Source organism: Hyla sarda, chromosome 4 (genome assembly GCF_029499605.1).
Source record: "Hyla sarda isolate aHylSar1 chromosome 4, aHylSar1.hap1, whole genome shotgun sequence".
NCBI lineage: Eukaryota > Metazoa > Chordata > Amphibia > Anura > Hylidae > Hyla > Hyla sarda.
The window spans coordinates 384,348,879-384,372,857 of record NC_079192.1 but is presented as its reverse complement, the minus strand read 5'-3'; positions in this window follow the sequence as shown (position 1 = coordinate 384,372,857).

Genomic DNA, 23,979 nt, shown 5'->3' with positions numbered 1-23,979 from the left:
AAGAATAAATTATTTTGCAACAATACCGACGACTTGGGTTACTTCCTTGGGAGCGCCAACGCATCTTTTTTTTCCTCCAATACTTCTGCATTACTCTACGGACTCTCCTCTGGGCTCCGTCCTCACGCTGCTGGCCTGCATACCAAGCTACCATCACCGGCAAGGAACACGCTACCCCCACCAGGGTACCCACCTATACCGGATAAAGACCTACACCGCACCCGGCACTTTTTTCCTCAATTTTATTGCAGTTCCTGACATGGACAGAGGTGTCGGCAGAGAGCACTGTGGTCAGACATAAAAGAAATTCAAAAAGAAAAGAACTTCCTCTCTATTATACAGCAGCTGAAGGATTAAGATTTTTAAATAGAAGTAATTTACAAGTCTGATTAAACTTTCTGGCCTCAGTTAATTTAAAAAAATTTTTTTTTCCACCGGAGTACCCCTTTAACTCTTTAGTAAAAGACCACTATTTACTGGTATTTCTCTCTAGCCAAGAAGGGGGTTTGATGTCCTTGTTGCTGATCCCAGAGTTATTTCTCGCTCTTAATTTAGTTACAATTACATTGGAGTTGTGGGTTTGAGGCAGTCATTCTATGGATCGAAGGCCGCGTGCTCGAATGAAGCGGACTTCTGGTCTGTATTTGACCCTTGTTACATTACAGAGGGGGTGTATACTTTTGCACTGTGGCAGCAGATAACAGAACTTTTTCCAGGCTGCATTCTTATCTAGATTGCACAGTAGATTTCTTGAGCCTTATCTAGAAGGCTGTGAAACCATGCTTGTTGAGCAACTTTAAAAAAAAATTGAGATTATTTTTTCTTTTTTTTCCCCCCAATCGTCACTACTTTTTTTTTCTTTTTTCTTTTTTTATATAGTGGATATTTTCTTACCTTCAGAGAGGTATATATGATGGTTGAGAATCTGTAGTACCTGTATGGGCCATGTAGACAATGGCCCTCATTTACTATTCTAAACCTGACTTGTTTTGTTGAGTTTTTTTGTCGCATCTTTGTCTGCGACATGTCGCAGACATCGTGCGCCAGTCTGCGACACGATGCAACATTTATTCTCCGACGGACCCGATGTGGATTCTCCCAAACCCGAAAAAGGGGCGTAACCGGGCATTTCTGAGCTTTCCCACGTATTTATAAAGGTTTCCAACCCGAATTTGTTGAATTGTTGTGGATTTTTTCCTGACAATTCAGAGGAGTTGGAAACCAAAACCAACAAAACCCACGTGCGACAAACAGGATGCGACATAATAATAATAAATACCAGGGGAAAAAAGCAGTTGGGTAAGAAAGCAAGATAGACTTACAACCCGATTTTCTAAATAAATGAGGGCCAATGTATTCATGGAGGGCTTATCGGCTTACAAGACCAGATTCATGCAGTGGTCTATGCCCGCCCTTCAAGATGAAGAATACCATTCAGTTTACCTTGGAGGATGGGGGGGGCTCAACCAATGAACATGATGATTACAGCATTACATAAGGTCTAGTATAATTCTTAATTGATTTATAGTTAGGTTTTAATATCCTCATGGTCATTCATACAGGAATATGAGATTTACAGATAGAGAGGTTGAGTGTCCTCCAAATACCATGAAGGCCTTAGCCTAAAGCCCAGTTATGAAACCCAATTATCAATAACCGTCAGCCTATTATCTTTCACCATACACTTAAATTGGTTTATAATGGGGGTAAGCTGTAGTTGGACAGAAAAAAAATAATCGGACGACAAAAATTCAACATGCCCCACCCTTCTCCCAAAGACCACCCATTGGGAGTATCGGGAGGCCACCATACATCTTAGATTATCTACTGAGCCCAACTTTGGGCACCTTAAGGGTACTCAAAGCAATAATACCCAATATATGGAGCGAGGACAATGCCCATAAGAGCTTACGAACTGAAGGAAAATTGGCAGTACTTGTGATGTGTCTGATTGAAACCTGTTAAGATAAGGATCCCCAATGACTTCAGAATTGGGGAAACCACACCTAATAGGTGTCCTGAAGAGCTGACCATTTCCCTTTTTTTATGCATTTTCTTTCTCCCAATGATTTCCCTAGTAGATCTGCTCAGTGTTGCACCAGATCACTTACATTTTCTTGAATAATGGTGGGATACCAAATTGTTGTGGGTTTAAAAAAATAATAAAATTGGCTAAAACCCCCACATGTAATGCTGCCGCTGTGGGAATACTTTTTCATGCACTGAGAGGTCTTGGTCACAGAGTTGAGCGCTGTCGGTAACATAAGATAGCGATTGCGCTGCATACAGAAGTAGAAGTATTTTTGAATAGGAGCGTACTTTATTTTTGTTTTGTTGGTCAATCTTTCGATGTTTGTCTTGTCTTCTCGTGTTTCTGCCAGTAACTCCGCTCATTTCAATCCTTTTCCCCTAATCTTATGCACCAGTACACTTAGCAATAACTGATTTTTGTAGGTGGGGGCTTAGCATTGGGTAGGGAATAGTTATCACTGTGGAGCGTAAATTGCTTACTAGTGCCGCAGGCCCGTAGGTGGTAATGACCCGCTGACTAGTAAGCACGTGGTAACTTCTTCCTAGTGGCCGACAATACAAGCGTTCTGTGTTTCTCCTCACACTTCCTCTGTAAATAATTGTTTACAGTTTTATATAAAAATATAAAAAAAATTAGATCCTGACTGTATATTTTTTAACCTTTTTTTAATAGATTTTAAAAGAAACTGTAATTCTTTATAAATATATATATTTTTTTCCCTGTGTCTAGGGGGATGTATGTAACTTTTTTTTTTTTTTCTCCCCTTGCTTGTAAATGGAGATGACTTTTTTTGAACATTGGCCTTTTTTCTCTTTGAAAATGTGTTAAAACAGTACTTTATTCTTGTACCACAGATATCATGGCTTACTGAAGAGAGAAAATCCACGTATGTTCTGCCATTCAATAAAAAATAAAAAAAATAAAGTATTTTGCTAGAGTATTTCAATGGTGTTTTGTGTTTTTTATTTGGTAACGAGGAAGTTTCGAGTACATTTGGACGACTTCTTCAAAAACTTCTTAAAGGGGTACTCCAGTGCTCAGCGTTTGGAACTGTTCCGAACTCCGGTGCCGGGAGCTCGTGATGTTATAGCCCTGCCCCCTCATGATGTCACACCCCGCCCCCTCAATGCAAGTCTATGGGAGGGGGCGTGACATCCGTCACGCCCCCTCCCATAGACTTTCATTGAGGGGACGGGTCATGATGCCATGAGGGGGCTATGACCCTACGAGCTCCCAACTCCAGCGTTTGGAACAACCTTTAACATACCCCTTTAACATGTTTTAAAGACCCCTACATGTTCATACCCTGGTTAATCTCTAGAGCAAACGGGCAGGAGGGCCTGCTACGCACATTCTTTGTCACACATACACAGAGTGGGGAGAGGCGCTAAGCTATCTACTTCTTTCCTCGCTACTTCTAGCGATTATTACAGGTCTGAACACCCAGTCCCCGACTGGAAAAAAAAATTTGACATGTTAAAGGTTTTGTTCAAAGAGACAGGTACTTTGCCTGAATAGACAGGTACTGCGCCAGAATCTTGTGCAATCTATTTACTGAAGCCATGCCCTTCTTTTGGCTGCAAAGGGTTATTTCTTTTTTTCTTCAAAAAAGAAGGGTCTAAAAATCCATTAATGAGTAGCACAGGTGGGACGGGGGCAGGAAGGGACCAGAGTTTGGAGGGGTCTGGTTTGAGGTAGGAGGTCCCTAGCTTGTCAGCGAGAAGTAGGGCTGAGATTTTGATTTTGTATTATGTTGTTGCTCCCCTCCTGCGAATACTGGCTCTCAATTACTATTGCAAACCCGACATGTTTTGTAGGGTTGTGTGCCAGATAGTCGGGGGCTTTTTCAAATCTGGCGCAAATTCTGGCACTGACAAAAACCTGACTATCCATTTTGCTAAGAAAACCCTAAAAAGGAGGGTGGCCATCGGGGAAAGTGGCCGTGGTCACAAAAAAGGGGCGTGTTCCCGACATTTTCACAAAAACCCAACATATTTACTAAGGTTTCCACATAAAATGTGGATTTCAGCTGAGGAAAACCAGATCAGAGCATATGTAAAAAAAAGCAAAATGTAAGAAAAGTGCAAAATGGAGGGAAACCTTTAGTAAATACCGTGGAAAATAAATTGTAGGGATTAAAACCCACAAAGAAACCTACACAACACTACTAGTAAATAAGGGTCATTGAGTTTATGTTTTGCTTCTGCTTTTCATTGCGCATGTTGTTTAACTGGTAAAATCCTTAATTGTATTCACTAAATTGGCAATTTTTTCCCTGCGTTTTGCTTTTTTACAACTGCTCTAAGTTGTCGTGTTTTCCAGAGCACAAATCCATCACATTTTTTGTGGGAACATTAGTAAATTTGTTTAGATTTTCCAAACAGTTGGAGACAACTCCCCTTTTTGTGTTATCAGCATAAAATGGAGAGTTGGTCAGGGTTTTTTTTTTGCGCACAAAGCATGCAACACAATTTGGGTGCAAAACCTGAGTAACAATCAGGTTCACATTAGTTCATGACCCCCATTGTGTTTTAAAAATGTATGAAGGTAGAACATTTTTTATTGTTTGGGCACCATCCATATTCCTCAAAACTCTTAATATAGTAGATCAAAATAAAGAAAATCGAGTAACTGTCTCTTCCATTTTTACAACTTTGTTATAATGTATGCAAATTTAAGTTATGGACGTTAAATTACTATGCTGGTTGAGAGAAGGGTTGGGGGTCTTGGATTTTCGCCACCACCTGACCCTTTTGTATTTAGAACGATAAGCCAGCATCAAGCCAAAGTCCAGGTGGGGGAGGTGGGGAGAGAACTGTCAGCAAATTATTTGACTAAGTGCTATTCAAAATGTATAGCCACCCATCATTGTATAAAGTGCACCAAAACTTTTAGACAACTTTTGGCGTGTGAACCCATCCCCCACCCCCCAACCAAACGACAACTATTGTCATATCTTTTACATGTTTTGAGAAAGTTTGTATATACTTTATACTATATATATATATATATATATATATATATATATATATATATATATATATATATATATATATATATATAACCAAAGAATAAGTTGGCCAGCACTATTAATTCTAAACTATTGTAAAAACCTGGCTTGCAGGTGCAGGCTGCTGGGCTAAATATACAGCAACAGGAGAATACAGCAGCACACTGCTAGCACAAAGATATAGATGAAACATGAGTATATAGATAGAACATGCATGTAATGCAATAAATGAAGATATGAAATGATGAGGTACTTAGCTTGCATATTTGGTGCCAAACAGCGTGGACCGTCCCACCGATATATATACACATTATCTTCCAGGCACAGTAAGTATCCAGGTGAATGATTCTTCTATCCCTGCCCCCCCTCCTCTCAGCTATAATTGACAGTTCTAGTGCTACAGCTTGGGAATGGAGGAGTCTGGAGCAGGGACAGAGGAACCTAGAGGGGGAAACAGGTCTGTAAGGGGGGGGCGCAGGTGGTCAGAGGGAACAGTACATGTGAGGGATTTAGACAAACACTGAAGTAACAGTGGGGGAGATTTATCAAGCCCTGTGTAGAGGAAGTGTGGTGCAGTTGCCCATAACAACCAGATTGCTTCTTTGGGCCACTGCACCACTCTTCCTCTACACAGGTTTTGATAAATCTTCCCCAGTGTGAGATAGCATTATATTTAAGTGTGCACAGCATTCAAGGGTTATATTCAGGGGAGCACAGTGTCTGACAGGGTTCTATTAATGTCATCAAATATAGGATGAGGATCTGCCGAAAAAGTGCGGAGCCAATGATGTCTAGGCATTAAACTCTGCACAGGGAAGAAGTATCTGGAAAATTAAGAGACTACAGAGAAGACGTCACCTGTGAGTATCGTGTATTCTGCCTGTCTGTCCCATCAGAGATGTAGTCATTTGGAAGATCTTCAGTGATGATGGGTGAAACAACCACCCGTAGCATGTGCTTATCATTGCTTAAATTCTACTGGTAGCTGTAGTTTCACATAGAGCTTTTCCCTTTTTGCAATTGTTTTATAAGAACATTGGTAAAAATAATTTTCCACGACGCATTACACTGCATTACAGGCATACAACGTAGAAGAAAAAATGCGGCACAATTCAAATTAAATGGGCTATGAACTCATCTGTTGTATACAGTTTTTGAACATTCTCCTGGAGGAAGAGAGGCAGAATTTGGACAGTTTTGGTAAACTCTCTAAGCTACAGATTCATATTATGGTGGAGAGATTACAGCTTTAGTTAAATGTGCTCTTGAGCTTTTTTTAACCCCTTAAGGACTCAGCGTTTTTCCGTTTTTGCATTTTCATTTTTTCCTCATCACCTTCAAAAAATCATAACCCTTTCAATTTTGCACCTAAAAATCGATATGATGGCTTATTTTTTGCGCCACCAATTCTACTTTGCAGTGACATTAGTCATTTTACCAAAAAATCCACGGCGAAACGGAAAAAAATATCTTTGTGCGACAAAATTGAAGAAAAAATTTCATTTTGTAACTTTTGGGGGCTTCCATTTCTATGCAGTGCATTTCTGTAGGTCCATACGGTTAAAATGATCCCCTACTTATATAGGTTTGATTTTGTTGCACTTCTGAAAAAAAATCATAACTACATGCAGGAAAATTTCTACGTTTAAAATTGTCATCTTCTGACCCCTATAAATTAGTTATTTTTCCACGTACGGGGCGGTATGAGGGCTCATGAGGGCTTTGCGCCATGTTCTGAAGTTTTTATCGGCACCATTTTTGTATTGATCGGCCTTTTTGATCGCTTTTTATTCATTTTTTTATGATATAAAAAGTGACCAAAAATACAGTATTTTGGACTTTGGATTTTTTTTGCGCGTACGCCAATTGACCGTGCGGTTTAATTAACCCCTTAAGGAATGGGGTTTTTTCCGTTTTTGCATTTTCATTTTTTGCTCCTTGCCTTTAAAAAAATCATAACTCTTTCAATATTGCACCTAAAAATCCATATGATGGCTTATTTTTTGCGCCACCAATTCTACTTTGTAATGACGTCAGTCATTTTGCCCAAAAATCTACGGTGAAACGGAAAAAATCATTGTGCGACAAAATTGAAAAAAAAAAAAGCCGTTTTGTAAATTTTGGGGCTTCCGTTTCTACGTAGTACATTTTTCGGTAAAAATGACACCTTATCATTATTCTGTAGGTCCATACGGTTAAAGTGATCCCCTACTTATATAGGTTTGATTTTGTCGTACTTCTGGAAAAAATCATAACTACATGCAGGAAAATGTATACGTTTAAAATTGTCATCTTCTGACCCCTATAACTTTTTTATTTTTCTGCGTATGGGGCGGTATGAGCGCTCATTGATAGGACTTATTGATTTTTATTCATTTTTAAATGATATAAAAAGTGACCAAAAATTCACTATTTTGGACTTTGGAATTTTTTTGCGTGCACGCCATTGACCGAGCGGTTTGATTAATGATATATTTTTATAATTCGGACATTTCTGCACGCGGCGATACCATATATGTTTATTTTTATTTACACTTTTTTTTTATGGGAAAAGGGGGGTGATTCAAACTTTTAATAGGGGAGGAGTTAAATGATCTTCACTTTTTTTTCACTTTTTTTTTGCAGTGTTATAGCTCCCATAGGGATCTATAACACTGCACACACTGATCTTCTATGTTGATCACTGGTTTCTCATAGGAAACCAGTGATCGACGATTCTGCCGCTTGACTGCTCATGCCTGCATCTCAGGCACTGAGCATTCATTCGGCGATCGGACAGCGAGGAGGCAGGTAGGGGCCCTCCCGCTGTCCTGGATGCCGCGATTAGCCGCGGCTATTCGGAACAGCCTGACTGAGCTAGCCGGCAACTTCCTCTGCGCGCTATTAGAGGCGGGTCCCGGCTTCACTATGACGCCGGGCCCGCCGTGATATGACGCGGGGTTACTGTGTAACCCCGTGTTATATCAGGAGAGCAGGACCAAGGACGTACCGGTACGTCCTTGGTCCTTAAGGGGTTAATGATATAATTTTATAGTTTGGACATTTACGCACGCGGCGATACCACATATGTTTATTTATTTTTATTTACACTTTTTTTTTTTATGGGAAAAGGCGGGTGATTCAAACTTACTAGGGGAGGGGTTAAATGACCTTTTGTTAACTTTTTTTTTGACATTTTTTTTTTTTGCAGTGCTATAACTCCCATGCTGCTTTGCAGGTGTGTGCGTGATGTCACTTTTCCCCCACCTCCACATGTTTTTCTCCTCCCCTTGTTGTTTTCTGATGTGTAGTTTTTTAGAGTTTCCTACATGCCCCATAATGTAAAAACAGGTACAGAGACAACGCGTTTCACAAGGATCCCCTTGCTTCGTCAGGTCTTCCGACGAAGCAAGGGGATCCTTGCGAAACACGTTGTCTCTGTACCTGTTTTTATTTTAATAAACCTGTTTGGTTTTACTACTGCTGTTCCTGTGCATAATTGACAAGACAGCCTCCTGCTAGCGCCGCTGTGCGATCCTCACCAAGGAAAGGTACATAAGTTAAGCACAATGATTTACAAGGTCTACCAACAGGAATAGCACTTTGCAGCAATATAAAAAAAAAAGCCCTTGGGCCGGAATAACCCTTTAAGTTGGATTGTGCTCAGAAATACTACCAAGTGAATGGGCCCTTAGGGGTTTCTCGTGATTTGGGGAGGAAAAAGAGTTTTATCAGTATCAGGGCCACTCTTGTCCACCGGCTGTGATGACCGCATCCAGTCTATAAACTAATTAAGAATACACAAATGTCTGTTTCTCAGGTGGAGTTGTTGTTCTGTGTTTTATTTCCCCTCCTTCCTTTTCAGTCTGTATAGTTCTTGTGAAAACAGCATTTTGCATCTAGATAGCCTGGAGACACACCTACTACAATGAGTAGAGAAAACTGCAGCAAGAGGCTCGCAGCGATCAGTCCCTCATAGCACTGTAGGAACTGCATGCCGGCCGTGTAAAGGGGACATTAAGGTAAGGAGTCATAATAGACTGGAGATGAGATCTGTGGATTGTAGACTGTCAGATGAGAGGTCTCATTTATTTATTTATTTTTATTTTCTTTTATTTTGTAATTTAACATTTTGCTTGAATTTTTGGCTATAGCCAAGAACAGGTATTGTAAACAAGTGTAAATTGGGTAAATTGGTAGAGCAGCATTCCAAATGCATAAGTGATGAAAAGGAGCACAATGACCGGTATAACAACTGAACAGATATAAAAATAAATGTATGTTAGGTGTTTGCTGAGCTCTGCATGGGAAATCCTTAGTCACATGGACAATCCCATTTTGTTATATCACAGCTAGGTAAGGTAAGGATATGTAGGGTGTTCCACTGGGAAAGATATTTGTAGCTGCTCTCTGCTCTGACTAATAGATGAGGGTCCTGAATGGGAACCTTTCCCCCCATTAAAGGGGTTATCCAGGAAAAAACTTTTTTTTTATATATATATATATATCAACTGGCTCCAGAAAGTTAAACAGATTTGTAAATTACTTCTATTAAAAAATCTTAATCCTTTAATTACTTATGAGCTTCTGAAGTTTAGGTTGTTCTTTTCTGTCTAAGTGCTCTCTGATGACACATGTCTCGGGAAACGCCCAGTTTAGAAGCAAATTCCCATAGCAAACCTTTTCTAAACTGGGCGGTTCCCGAGACACGTGTCATCAGAGATTACTTAGACAGAAAAGAACAACCTTAACTTCAGAAGCTCATAAGTACTGAAAGGATTGAGATTTTTTAATAGAAGTCATTTACAAATCTGTTTAACTTTCTGGAGCCAGTTGATATATAAAAAAAAGTTTTTTCCTGGAATACCCCTTTAAGGGTATGGTCACATGGGATGGGTATTTCACTCTGCTGATGCACTAAGGCCATAGCAAGTTCCCTGCTGCGGCTGGATAGCTCTGTGTGTCTGCTTATAGCAGCAGATTTCCCGACAGCTGTCATGAGCGGACTCGCAGCCGGCCACAGCAGGGAGCTCGCCCTTGTGACTTCCGAATGTGCATCCGCAGCGTCAAATACCCTTGATAAGTTATGTGGCAAACAAACGTATCCCCTATCCACAGGATCTCCAGAGCAGGGAGTGTCTCTTACCTTGGAGCGCTCCACCCTCCACTTTCCAAGACAAATTGGTCTCAGGAGTGGCAGCCTACTCTCCAGTCGCAGTGATGTTCCGTCTCCGTGATGATTGGCAAAGCGGGCCATCACTATGAAAACCAGTTTGTTTTGGAAAGTGGGGGTGCAGCACGGCCCCATTCTGGAGATCCTGGCAGTCAGACCCCCCCCCCCCCCCCCCATGATCACAGTTCTCATAAAGAATAAATGGAGCTGCGCACAACCGCCACTCTGTTCTTAGGGGAGGCTCAGATCATAGTGCGTACTCTTTGTGTTATCTATAGCAGTATATTTGGTTACTGTATAGTGAAATCATTTATGCCTGTATGTTAGAATTATTTGTATAATGTTAAAGAGGTTATCCCCCCCCCCCATAAGGTGATTTTAGTACGTACCTGGCAGACAGTAATGGACATGCTTAGGAAGGATCTGCTCTTGTCTTGGGGCTTAAGGCCTGGCGGCCGCCACAGCATTGCTATTAAAGTGGGTCGGCTTTGCGTTGTCCCAGGCCAGCCCACCGGCTTACCTTAGGCCTCTTGGTGACGTCGCTGATGCTGCGACGCGTACCCTGCTGACCTGCGTCCCACATGTGACCAGGCCAGCGTACGAGACTCCTCCTCCCTCCGGCCCGCGCCCAAACTGCTGTGTGCCGCCACACCAAAAGAGGTCCTGCCGCCGGAGCAAATTACAGAAGGCCTGGAGACAGTCTTCCCCCAAAGGTACCACTAGTCCACCAGGCATGAACTGACTTGCCATTCAGGAGCCCAGAAAAGCTGGGTGACAATTTTGTCACCTAGCTTTTCCATGCTCCAGAATGGTATGTCTGCTTATAGTAGATGAGCTATGATAAGCAGATATGCCATTCAGGAGCATGAAAAAGCTAGGTGAGAAATTGTCACCCAGCTTTTCTGGGCTCCTGAAGGCCATATCTGCTTATCATAGCCCAGCTATTTTACAGATTTACCTTTAACATATAGCCAAAGCTGTCTATAATAGCTGAGCTATGATGAGCAGATATGCCATTCAGGAGCCCAGAAAAGCTAGGCGAGAAATTGTCACCCAGCTTTTCTGGCCTCCTGAATGACATATGTGTTTAAAATAGCTCAGCAGTTAAAGACAGGTTTGACTATATGTTATAGGTAAATCTGTATAATTGCTGGGCTATGATAAGCAGATATGGCATTCAGGAGCCCAGAAAAGCTAGACGAGAAATTGTCACCCAGCTTTTCTGGGCTCCTGAATGCCATATCTGCTTATCATAGCCCAGCTATTTTACAGATTTACCTATAGCATATAGCAAATCTGTCTATAATAGCTGAGCTATGATAAGCAGATATGCTATTCAGGAGCCCAGAAAAGCTAGGTGACAATTCCTCACATAGCTTTTCCATGCTCCTGAATTGCATGTCTGCTTATAAAAGCTCAGCTATTATAGACAGATTTGACCAAAAGTTATAGGTAAATCTATCTGTAAGAGTTGAGCTATTATAAGCAGACATGCCATTCAGGAGCATGGGAAAGCTAGATGAGGAATTGTCACTTAGCCTTTTTGGGCTCCTGAATGGCATATCTGTCTATAATAGCTCAGATATGCCAAAAAATCATTGTGCGACAAAATTGAAGAAAAAACACTATTTTGACACTTTTGGGGGCTTCCATTTTACATAGTACATTTTTTGGTAAAAATGACACCTTCTCTTTATTCTGTAGGTCCTTACGATTAAAATGATCCCCTGCTTGAATACTTTAGGTTTCGTCGTACTTCTGAAAAAAATCATAACTAGATGCAGTAAAATTTATATGTTTAAAATAGTCATTTTCTTACCCCTATAACTTTTTTATTTTTATGGGGACGGGGCGGTATGAGGGCTCATTTTTTGTGCCGTGATCTGAAGTTTTTATCAGCACCACTTTTGTTTTGATCGGACTTTTTGATCACTTTTTATTAATTTTTTTATGATTTGAAAAGTGACCAAAAATACGCTATTTTGGACTTTGGAATTTTTTTGCACGTACGCCATTGACTTTGCGGTTCTTTTAATGATATAGTTTTAAGGTTCGGACATTTATGCACGCGGCGATACCACATATGTTTATATTTATTTTTATTTACATGTTTAATTTTTTTTATGGGAAAAGGGGGGTGTTTTGAACTTTTGCTCAGGAAAGGGTTAATACATATTAATTCACTTTTTTTTTATACAGAGGGCTATAGCACTGCATACACAGATCCTATACACAGATCACTGCCGTGGGTTACCATAGCAGCGATCAGTGTTACCGGCGGTTGACTGCTCCTGTCTGGATCTCATGAAGGGAGCAGTCATTCGGCGATCGGACACCGTGAAGGCAGGTAAGGTCCCTCCTGGTGCCCTGCTTGCTGTTCAGGACGCCGCGATTTCACCCCGGCGGTCCCGAACAGCCCGACTGAGCAGCCGGGATAGTTTTACTTTTGCTTTAGACGCGGCAGTCAGCTTTGACCGCCGCGTCTAAAGGGTTAATACCGCACATCGCCGCGATCGGCGATGTGCAGTATTAGCCGCGGGTACCGATGGGCGCTGGGACCAACACGATATGATGCGGGGTTGCGGCGCAGGACGTAAATATATGTCCTGTGTCGTTAAGGGGTTAAGTGCAGGGTCACACAGGGCGCATCTGCAGCTTATTTCATGTTGCGGATGGACCTGCCGCTGGCAGTGACTGCAGAGCTAGCACCCAGCTGTGCCCAGGTAGCTCTGTGTCTCCTCTTGTAGTGGTGGATTTCTACAGCAGGAAATCCGCCACTATGAGCAGACACACAGAGCTACCCGGACACAGCTGGGTGCTCGCACTGCAACTACACAGTGATGCGTCCTGTATGACCCTGCACTTAAAAAGCAAATGAGCAATGTATGGATTTAGACCCATATCAGGGTTTTATTTTTTGCGCCACCAATTGTACTTTGTAATAACACCACCACTGATTTAACCATAAAATGTAAAGCAAATGAAGGAAAAAAATAGGTGGGGGCTAAATAAAAAAAAATAAAAAAAAGCCATTTTGCAATATTTGTGTGTTTCTCTGTCTATACAGTGTTCATTTTGGTAAAACTGATAGTTTTTATTGATTCTGTAGGTCCATATGATTGCAATGATCCCCAATTTATATAGTTTTTATTTATTTATTTTATTACTACTACTTACTACTAAAATATCGACTTTTTGTACGAAAATAATAATGCTGAAAATCATTCTCTTCTGACCCCTATTTATTTTTACAGATTTTTTTTTTTTGTTTTGATAGGACTTTCTGATCACTTTTTTAGTTTATTTATATCTGGTATATGAAGTGAAAAAAATCAGCAATTATGGACATTGGTATTTTTTTTAGGTATATGCCATTGACCGCGCAGTTTATTTAAGTTTTTAATGGTTCGCACATTTTCAACATATGGCAACCATATATGTTTATATTTTTGTTTACTTTTTTTATTTAAAAAAATGGGAAAAGGGTGGTTCAAACTATTAGAAATGGGGCTTATTCACATTTATTTACATTTTATTCACTATTATTTAGTACTTAGTCCCCATAGGAGTCCATTTTATGGAATCTTTTAATTGCATATACTGATCAAAACTATGCTATAGATAGGCACCTTCCGCCGGTTTGCGCAGCTGATCGGATTTTGGTGTGGTGGTCCCGTTCAGCTCCCTGAGCTAACAAGCAATGCTTTTAAAGGACATCTGCAGCAAAATTTAACTTATCCCCTATCCACAAGATAGGGGATTAGTGTTTGATTGCGGGGGGTCCGACCGCTGGGACCCCCGCGATCTCCCTAACAGGGCGCCGGCATTAGTGCTCATTGTGAGCGCTAATGTGCATAGCGCCAACCTTAGAGGTCGACTGTTATGCCCCATCCCCTCCCCATACAGTTCTATGGGGGAGACGGGGAGGCACGAACGCTGCCTCCCTGCCTCTCCCATAGAGATGTATGGAGGGGCGTGTCGGCCGCAACGTCATGCTGCGGCCGGCACACCCCCCATACAGGAGATCGCTGGTGTCCCAACAGTCAGACCCCCCCGCGATCAAACACTTATCCCCTATCCTGTGGATAGGGGATAAGTTACATTTCGCTGCAGATGTCCATTAAAGTAACCCCCTGTTTTTAAGGTAAACCCCTATTTTTATTATACCAGTGTTTCTCAACCAGGGTGCCTCTAACTGTTGCAAAACCACAACTCCCAGCATACCCGGAAAGCCAATAACTGCTGCGAGTTGTAGTTTTGCAACAACTGGAGGCACATTGGCAGGGAAACACTGCATTTTACTATCATTAAGACTTGGTGGGATTTTAATTAACCAATTATCTAATAATGTTGCTCAGGGATGTAATAAGGTGGCTGCACTGAGGGGAATCTCAGTCCAGAGCTGCACTCACTATTCTGCTGGTGAGGTCACTGTGTACATACATTACTTATCCTGTACTGATCCTGAGTTATATCCTGTATTAGGCTAGGTTCACACCACGTTTTAACTACGGTTCCCGTATACAGCTGGGAGGAGGGGGGCGGGGCTTAATCACGGCGCCCGCACTCAGACATGCATTAAATACGGTTCCCGAATACGGCTATGAGCCGTCTGGAGTGAACTGCAGCCTCCGGTCGGCTTAGTTTTCGGCCATATGCGGTTTCCCGACCGCAGGCAAAAACGTGGTCGACCACGTTTTTGTCTACGGTCGGGAAACCGCATACGGCCGAAAACTAAGCCGACCGGAGGCTGCAGTTCACTCCGGTCGGCTCATAGACATACATTAAATACGGTTCCCGAATACGGCTGAGTGCGGGAGCCGCGATTAAGCCCCGCCCCCCTCCTCCCAACCGTATACGGGAACCGTAGTTAACAAAACGTGGTGTGAACCCAGCCTTATACTCCAGAGCTGTACTCACTATTCTGCTGGTGAGGTCACTGTGTACATACATTACATTACTTATCCTGTACTGATCCTGAGTTATATCCTGTATTATACTCCAGAGCTGCACTCACTATTCTGCTGGTGAGGTCACTGTGTACATACATTACATTACTTATCCTGTACTGATCCTGAATTATATTCTGTGTTATACTCCAGAGCTGTACTCACTATTCTGCTGGTGAGGTCACTGTGTACATACATTACATTACTTATCCGGTACTGATCCGGAGTTATATCCTGTATTATACTCCAGAGCTGTACTCACTATTCTGCTGGTGAGGTCACTGTGTACATACATTACATTACTTATCCTGTACTGATCCTGAATTATATTCTGTGTTATACTCCAGAGCTGTACTCACTATTCTGCTGGTGAGGTCACTGTGTACATATGCTACACTGTGGGTCCGCTGTGCTGTTACAATGTGCCTGCTAACCACTGCCTGCCAGAGCTGCCACTGACGTAAAAGGGAAGGTGAGAGAGCCTGCAGCGAGCACAGGTTTGGAGGTACCACTATTAGAAGCGTATTCCTCATTGTATACTCCTATTATTGCTAATATTGGTCTCAGTATACAGGATTTGTTCAGTAACAATATGATGGCAATATGTATGGTCATAATCATCCATGTATACTCTTATTGCTAATATTGGTCTCAGTATACAGGATTTGATCAGTAACAGTATGATGGTAATATATCATATGCATGGTCATATTGCTCCTTGTATACTGCTATTATTATTAATATTGGTCTCAGTATACAGGATTTGGTCAGAAACAGTATGATGGTAATATATATGGTGATAATATTCCTCCTTGTATACTGGTAATATTGGTCTCAGTATACATTATTTCATTGCAGAAAGATTGAGTCTGTATTTTTAACATTAATGTGCTCTATATAAGTTTATGGGGGGAAAAAATTTATTTTTTGACATCCGTCACTTTTTTACACAGTTATAGAAAATATGCCCTTTTTTACATACTATGTGCACAGACACTACTTTCCCATAGACATTAAGCACATTAATGTTAAAAATACAGACACAAGCTTTGTGCATTTTTGTGAATGCATTATTCACACTGAAATACACCTACGCTGCTTTACTCTAGCTTAATGTTTATATAGTATACATTTTCTGTTACGTACCCAGTTGTGATTAAGATTTGGTCCCTCCCATTTCTGGCTCCGTCTCCACATAGCCACTCCCGCAATCAAAATGGGCTGCTTAATCTAAAATGCCCGGGCCTATTTTTGGTCCCAGACCGGCCCTGCACCCCACCCATTAAAACATAAATCCATTCAAAGACCTGTGGTTTTCAATCAGGGTGCCTACAGCTGTTGCATTAGTTGCAGTTTGATCCCTCCACCCATTGAAGCAGACAGGCTTCCCTGTCATCAACTGACTAGTGAGTAAGGTCTCGGCTGCATTGCGAGCTGGGAAAAATCAGAGACAACAGTCATTTTGTATGCTGCTAAAAATAAATATTGGGGTGAAAATCACAGAAGAATTGTGAGAAAACCAACCGTCACACAGGAACAGACACTATAATATGAACTACACTAACTTTACAGCCCCTGTAGCATAGTCAAATAAAAAAAAAAAATCCTGGAATACCCCTTTAAGTGTCAGGAATACAGAGCTGCTCCATTATTTAAGAGGGTTTATACCACAATATTTGTGCCCTATTTACCATATTTATTTCCACAATGTGTAAATGTACTGTAAATAATGACAATGCCAGTATGCACGGTATATGGCAGCAGTATTTGGTAGCATCATTTATGTACAGTATATAGTGACATTAATTATGTTCCATATATGTCTACATTATTTATGTACATCATTAGAGATGAGCGAACTTACAGTAAATTCGATTCGTCACAAACTTCTCGGCTCGGCAGTTGATGACTTATCCTGCATAAATGAGTTCAGCTTTCAGGTGCTCCGGTGGGCTGGAAAAGGTGGATACAGTCCTAGGAGACTCTTTCCTAGGAATGTATCCACCTTTTCCAGCCCACCAGAGCACCGGAAAGCTGAACTCATTTACGCAGGATAAGTCATCAACTGCCGAGCCGAGAAGTTCGTGACGAATCGAATTTACTGTAAGTTCGCTCATCTCTATACATCATGGTAAAGCGATTTATGCACTTTATTATGAAGCAACTCACTATAATATGAGTGTACTGTATATAGTGGACATATAGTTGGACATATCCATATGAAGCATTAACATTACAAACGAACGCATATGTTTTGGTATTTTAGAAATCTTCTTGTAAATGGTTTAGTTTATTACTTTTAGAATACAAGAATTTTCAAAAAAATTGAGGTTTATCATCAACCAAATTATATTATGAATAAGTTAAATGGGAACTGTCAGATCCCAAAACTTTTTCTGTGTTGTTGCTGATGAAAATGTAAGAACTTTTGTATTCTTGTTGCTGTCATTTTTTGAATATTTAATAAAGAAAACTGCTCCTGAAAATCCCACCACTAGGGGTCCCCATACCTACTGGGACACTAACCAGTCCTGCAGAAGCATCAGCTTGTCCATGAGTCATAGACAAGAGATAACTGATGGACAAAGCTGAATGAACAGTCACATCAATCCCCTCCCACCACCACAAGGGAGGGACACGCCCCCTTCCCCGGAGAGGATTTCTAACACTGTGAGCTAATGAAAAAAGGTATTTTATAATAAATATAGGTGATAGAGGAATAAAAATTAGACGTACGTTGTCAGGATTAGGTACTGAGTAACATATAAATTTTTCTTTTTTTGTGGGATCTGACAGGTACTGTAGATTTTAGCATCCATTCAGAGGAATCCAGGAGCCCAGTAATAACAGGCAGCCTCCCTGACTGTTCTGGTGCAGGAAGGTAAGGAAACCATGTAACAGTCTAAATATATTGGTCTATGTCCACTTATGTCCAGTCATTTTCCACTTTCCTCTTGTAAAACTGTACAAGTTTTATCAAGTTGCAGGGATTGTAAATAACCAGTTATCTGCATGCTACAATTTCTCACTGTCACTCCATTACTTTAATCCCTTTAGGACAAATAATTTTTTGTCTTGAGGACGCAGCCAATTTTATTTTTGTGTTTTTTTTTTTGTGCCCTCCACTGGGCTATTTAAGGGCTAATCTTTTGGGCCATGATCTGTAGATTGTATCCGTACCATTTTTGTTTAGATGGGAGTGTTTGGTGTATATATATATATATATATATATATATATATATATATATATATATATTTTTTTTTTTTTTTTTTTTTTACCATAATGCCATTCACCATACAAGATCAGAAACATTATGGGGGAGATTTATCATTATTTGTCTATTGTAGACACAGATCTACCCCTTTACACTGCTTGTCTAATTTACACTCTTGCTCAGAATTTACTAAGGATGTGCACATCCTTTGATAAATCTTGTGCAAATATAGAAACACCATTACGCATTAATGTATCTGAAATTAGAAGAAAAGAAAAACAAGAAATATTGGTTAGTAAATTTTTTGCGCTCTCCCTGGGGAAGAGCGCACATAAATGCAGTGTGTTCCTAAACAGAGAGCCTCCAATTGTTGCTAAACTACAACTCTCATCATGGGGGGGCTGTAGTTAAACAACAGCTGGAGTCTCCATGTTTGGGAACACACTGCTCTGTTCTTATTATGCAAAACGCATAATGTGAACAGTGATCTGTCTCTCTGCCCTTGGACTACTACTCCTATCATGGGACAGAGTCTGTCCCATGATGGGAGTAGTTGTAGTACTGCATCGCTGTGAGGTATGGCACTTGCACATCCCCCGGCTGTGGGAATTTTAGGACTACTACTCCCATCATGGACAGACTCTGCCCATGATGGGAGTTGTAGTTCAGGGGCTGAGGTGCAGATCGCATCGGGTCATTCTGCACCGGAGACCTGCTGCTATCCGCATTTAAGTTAACAAGCCGGCTTGTACATGCGGCTACATCGCGCTGCCCGCAGGCTTCTATATGCACTGTCATTATTCATAATCCGAGACGGGAGCTCTGATTGGTCAATAGCTGTTCACCAATCAGAGCTCCTGTGTTCTGGGATTATGAATTATGACAGTGTATATAGAAGCCGGCGGGCAGCGCAGTGTAGACGCATGTACCGTCGGCTTGTTAACTTAAATGCGGATCGCAGCAGATCATTCTCTGGAGATCTGCTGCGATCCGCATTTAAGTTAACAAGCCAGCGTTACATGCGTCTACACTGCCCGCCGTCTTCTATATACACTGTCATAATTCATAATTCCCGCCACCGGAACACAGGAGCTCTGATTGGTGAACAGCTATTGACCAATCAGAGCTCCCGGTGACGGGGATTATGAATTATGACAGTGTATACAGGAGTTAATAAATGCGGATCTCAGTGGGTCTCTGGATAATGACCTGGTGTGATCTGCACCTCAGCCCCTGGACTATAACTCCCATCATGGGCAGAGTCTGTCCATGATGGGAGTTGCAGTCCTTACTGTCCCAAAATAGACACTTTAGTACGTTTCCTCCGAGGTGGTGTACATTTGCGCAAGAAAAGTGTTTTCGCGCATTTTTTTGCGTAAAAAACCCCGCAGTTAATACATTTGATTCTACAGTAGAAAGTGCTCTATGGTAGACATGGCTATGAAAAATTCTATCAGGTTTTGCGCAAAAAAAATGTGCAAAAAACCTCTTGCGCAAATTTTTGCGTATAAAAATGCACCAAAAAAAAGCTCTATATACAATGATAAATTCCCCTCTATGTTCTAATAGTTTGGACATTTCCATACGATATGGCAATACCAAAAATGTTTGTTTGTTTTTTTAATTTGTAAAAATGGAAAAAGGGTGATTTTCATTTTTATTAGGGGAGGGGCTTTTTTATATTAAAACAATTAAAATAATAAAAACATTTTGGTTCCAAACGGAAATTATTACAGGTTTTTGCCTGGGTGTGTCAAGGTCTACTGTTTTTTTGATCTCATCTCAGCATGCAAAACATTTGCAGAGTGAAGTACCAGTGGGCGAAAGTCAAAGCTTCGCAGGTGGGAAAGAAGAGCACTCCATCAAATTGTAGCCAAAAAGCAAATCTAACTGTTCTCACTTGATCTTGTTCACACACCATAAACTCAGCTATTTCTTTATCCAAAAATGACTGAAAAACGGTTGTGTTATGTGTGAATATGGCCTATTACCGGTACCGTTAAATTTGCACTCAACTCAATTCATTGAGGGGCCACAGTTTTTTGTTGTGTGGGTATTGATATAATAAAGCTGATCAACAGCTATATAAACTACCGTATTTTTCGTCATATAAGACGCTCCGGCATATAAGACGCACCTAGGATAAAAATCTAGAAAATAAAGATTCTGAACCAAATACAATGTAAAGTATAGGACAGTGATCTTCAACCTGCGGACCTTCAGATGTTGCAAAACTACAACTCCCAGCATGCTGGGAGTTGTAGTTTTGCAACATCTGGAGGTCCGCAGGTTGAAGACCCCTGGTATAGGAGGTAGTACTCACGTGTCCCCACCACTCCAGACCCGTCACCGCTCGTCACCGCTGCCCTGGATGTCGCCCTCCATTGCTGTCGCCGCGTCCCCGTCGCTCAGGAACATCTCTGCTGCCGGGTATCCTCGCTCTCCATCGCCGCCATGATGTCGCTACGCACACCGCTCCTATTGGATGACGGGACGGCGTGCGCGACGACGAAGGAGAGCGCCGGTCATGCAGGGGATCCCGGCACGGAGCAGACACCGAGGAGGCAGGTAAGGTCCCTCCCGGTGTCCTGTAAGCTGTTCGGGACGCCGCGATCCCGAACAGCCCGACTGAACAGCCGGGTTAGTGTCACTTTCCCTTCAGACGCGGCGGTCAGCTTTGATCGCCGCATCTGAAGGGTTAATACAGGGCATCACCGCGATCGGTGATGTCCTGTATTAGCTGCGGGTCCCGGCCGTTGATGTCCGCAAGGACAGCCGCGATAGGTGTGTATTCGCCTATAAGACGCACCGACTTTACCAAGAGATCAAAATGCCTTTGTAAAAATAGGGGTTTTCTAATTTGATCATACCCCTCTACCAGTAGATCTATAAAAAGGAGATTTTTTTTGTACTCACCGTAAAATCTCTTTCTCGAAGCCTTCATTGGAGGACACCTTACTGATGGTTATATGCTCTTGCCACTAGGAGGCGCTGATATACCCATCAGTAAGGTGTCCCCAAATGAAGAGCTACCGAGAAACAGAACCTATGGTACTTTAGGAACTGACGTTTTAGTAAGAGTGGGTCTGGGTGTTGAAACTGGAATACACAGGCCAGATCAGTTTTATTTGCATTATATATATCAACTGGCTTCAGAAAGTTAAACAGATTTGTAAATTACTTCTATTAAAAAATCTTAATCCTTTCAGTAATTATGAGCTTCTGAAGTTAAGGTTGTTCTTTTCTGTCTAAATCCTCTCTGATGACACCTGTCTCGGGAAACGCCCAGTTTAGAAGCAAATCCCCATAGCAAACCTCTTCTAAACTGGGCGTTTCCCAAGACGGGTGTCATCAGAGAGGATTTAGACAGAAAAGAGCAACCTTAACTTCAGAAGCTCATAAGTACTGAAAGGATTAAGATTTTTTAATAGAAGTAATTTACAAATCTGTTTAACTTTCTGAAGCCAGTTGATATATATATATATATATATATATATATATAAAAAAGTTTTTTCCTGGAATACCCCTTTAAGATCTGTAATTCCATCATAGACATAAGCGATGTGGTTAGTGTGGTAGCTTCGTACTTTATCTGTAGTTCCTGGAAACTCTCCGTGAATAGTTTTTAGTGGCGAGTAGAGATAACATACATTAGATGAGGCATGACATGCGGTTACTGCATTGTGTTTGGTGAAAACGTTCCATACTGTACATCATTGAGGTCCTTTGCCCTGGAATAGCTCGGTATAGAGATCTCCCTTTATAGGTCTGTAACAACCTACCAGATTTTGTGAGCTATGGAATTCATAAGCGAAGTCTCTGAACTGAGCTGCAATATCACACACAACCCGGAAACCAGAAATAATTATCCAGCGCAAAAATCCCAATTTTATTTTCCAAGCTTGCAGAACATACCAGGCGTGTGGATACAAGTAACAGTGACGCGTTTCTGGCACTCTTGGCACTTCTAATCATATCTATGTCATGTGGGTTACATGTGTTACAATGACATCACCGCTTGTCTACTTTTTCTATATACGTATATTTATCATTGTATGTATTTTTTTATACTGTAAATATGTAGCACAAATTAATGATCTTATATACATAAAACAAACTGATGTATAATGTGTATATATTTGTCTGTATAAACATTTATATCTGATCTTGATGCTTGACCAGGTGCTAATTATGATGATCAATTTGATTGTGATTGGTTTGTTCTGTCATGTGATGTCCTATTTCAGTATGGTCAGTAAAAATGTAACATTGGTATGATTAAGAGCACCGTAAGCTCTTGAAATGCAAAACCATTACTTGTATCCACAGGCCTGTGATGTTCTGCATGCTTGAAAAATAAAATTGGGATTTTTAAAGGGGTTCTCCGGTGCTTACACATCTTATCCCCTAACCAAAGGACAGGGGATAAGATGTCTGATCGCGGGAGTCCCGCCGCTGGGGACCCCCGGGATCATGCACGCCGCACCCCGTTTGTAATCAGTCCCCGGAGCGTGTTCGCCGTGACGTCACACGCCACCAGCCCAGTGGTCGCCTGTAATCAGTCCCGGAGCGAACACGCTCCGTGGACTGATTACAAACGGGGTGCCGCGTGAATGATACCGGGGGTCCCCAGCGGCGGGACTCACGCGATCAGGCATCTTATCCCCTATCCTCTGGATAGGGGATAAGATGTGTAAGCACCGGAGAACCCCTTTAAGTGGATCCTTTTTTCCAGTGAGGGTGCCTGCCAGCACCGGTCCGGGATGCAGACTCATTGGTTTGGGTGAGCTGGAGTCCTCTTTACCCACAAACACCCTGAGGACAGGTGGCCATGCAGTCCCAGTATTCTGGGACAGTGGAGTAACTTTAAAGGGGTACTTCACTGGAAAACATTTTTTTTTTTTAAATCAACTGGTGCCAGAAAGTTAAACAGATTTGTAAATTACCTCTATTAAAAAATCTAAATCCTTCCAGTACTTATCAGCTGCTATATGCTTCACAGGAAGTTCTTTTCTTATTTAATTTTCTTTCTGTCTGACCACAGTGCTCTCTGCTGACACCTCTGTCCATTTTAGGAACTGTCCAGAGCAGGATAGGTTTGCTATGGGGATTAGTTTCTACTCTGGACAGTTCCTAAAATGGACAGAGATGTCAGCAGAGAGCACTGTGGTCAGACAAAGAAAATTCAAAAAGAAAAGAACTTCCTGTGGAGCATATAGCAGCTGATAAGTACTGCTACCTCTGCACCCCCTATAGTTACACCCCCTGGTCTGGGATGAAGAAAGAGTGGAAATCTTTGTAGCATTGACTTATTTCTCACTACCTGCGACACATTAGATTACCATCAGCCAACCATCGTCCTCCCCACTCTCCCCAGATGGCAGATATGGAGGAGCAAGAAGAATCATTTTCTTCTTATGGTGCTTAAAGGGTTACTCCAGTGAAAATATATATATTTTTTTAAATCAAATGGTGCCAGAACGTTAAACATATTTATAAATGACAATCCTTTCATATGTAAAAATCTTAATCCTTCCAGTACTTATCAGCTGCTGTATACTACAGAGGAAGTTCTTTTCTTTTTTAAATTTCTTTTCTATCTGACCACAGTGCTCTCTGCT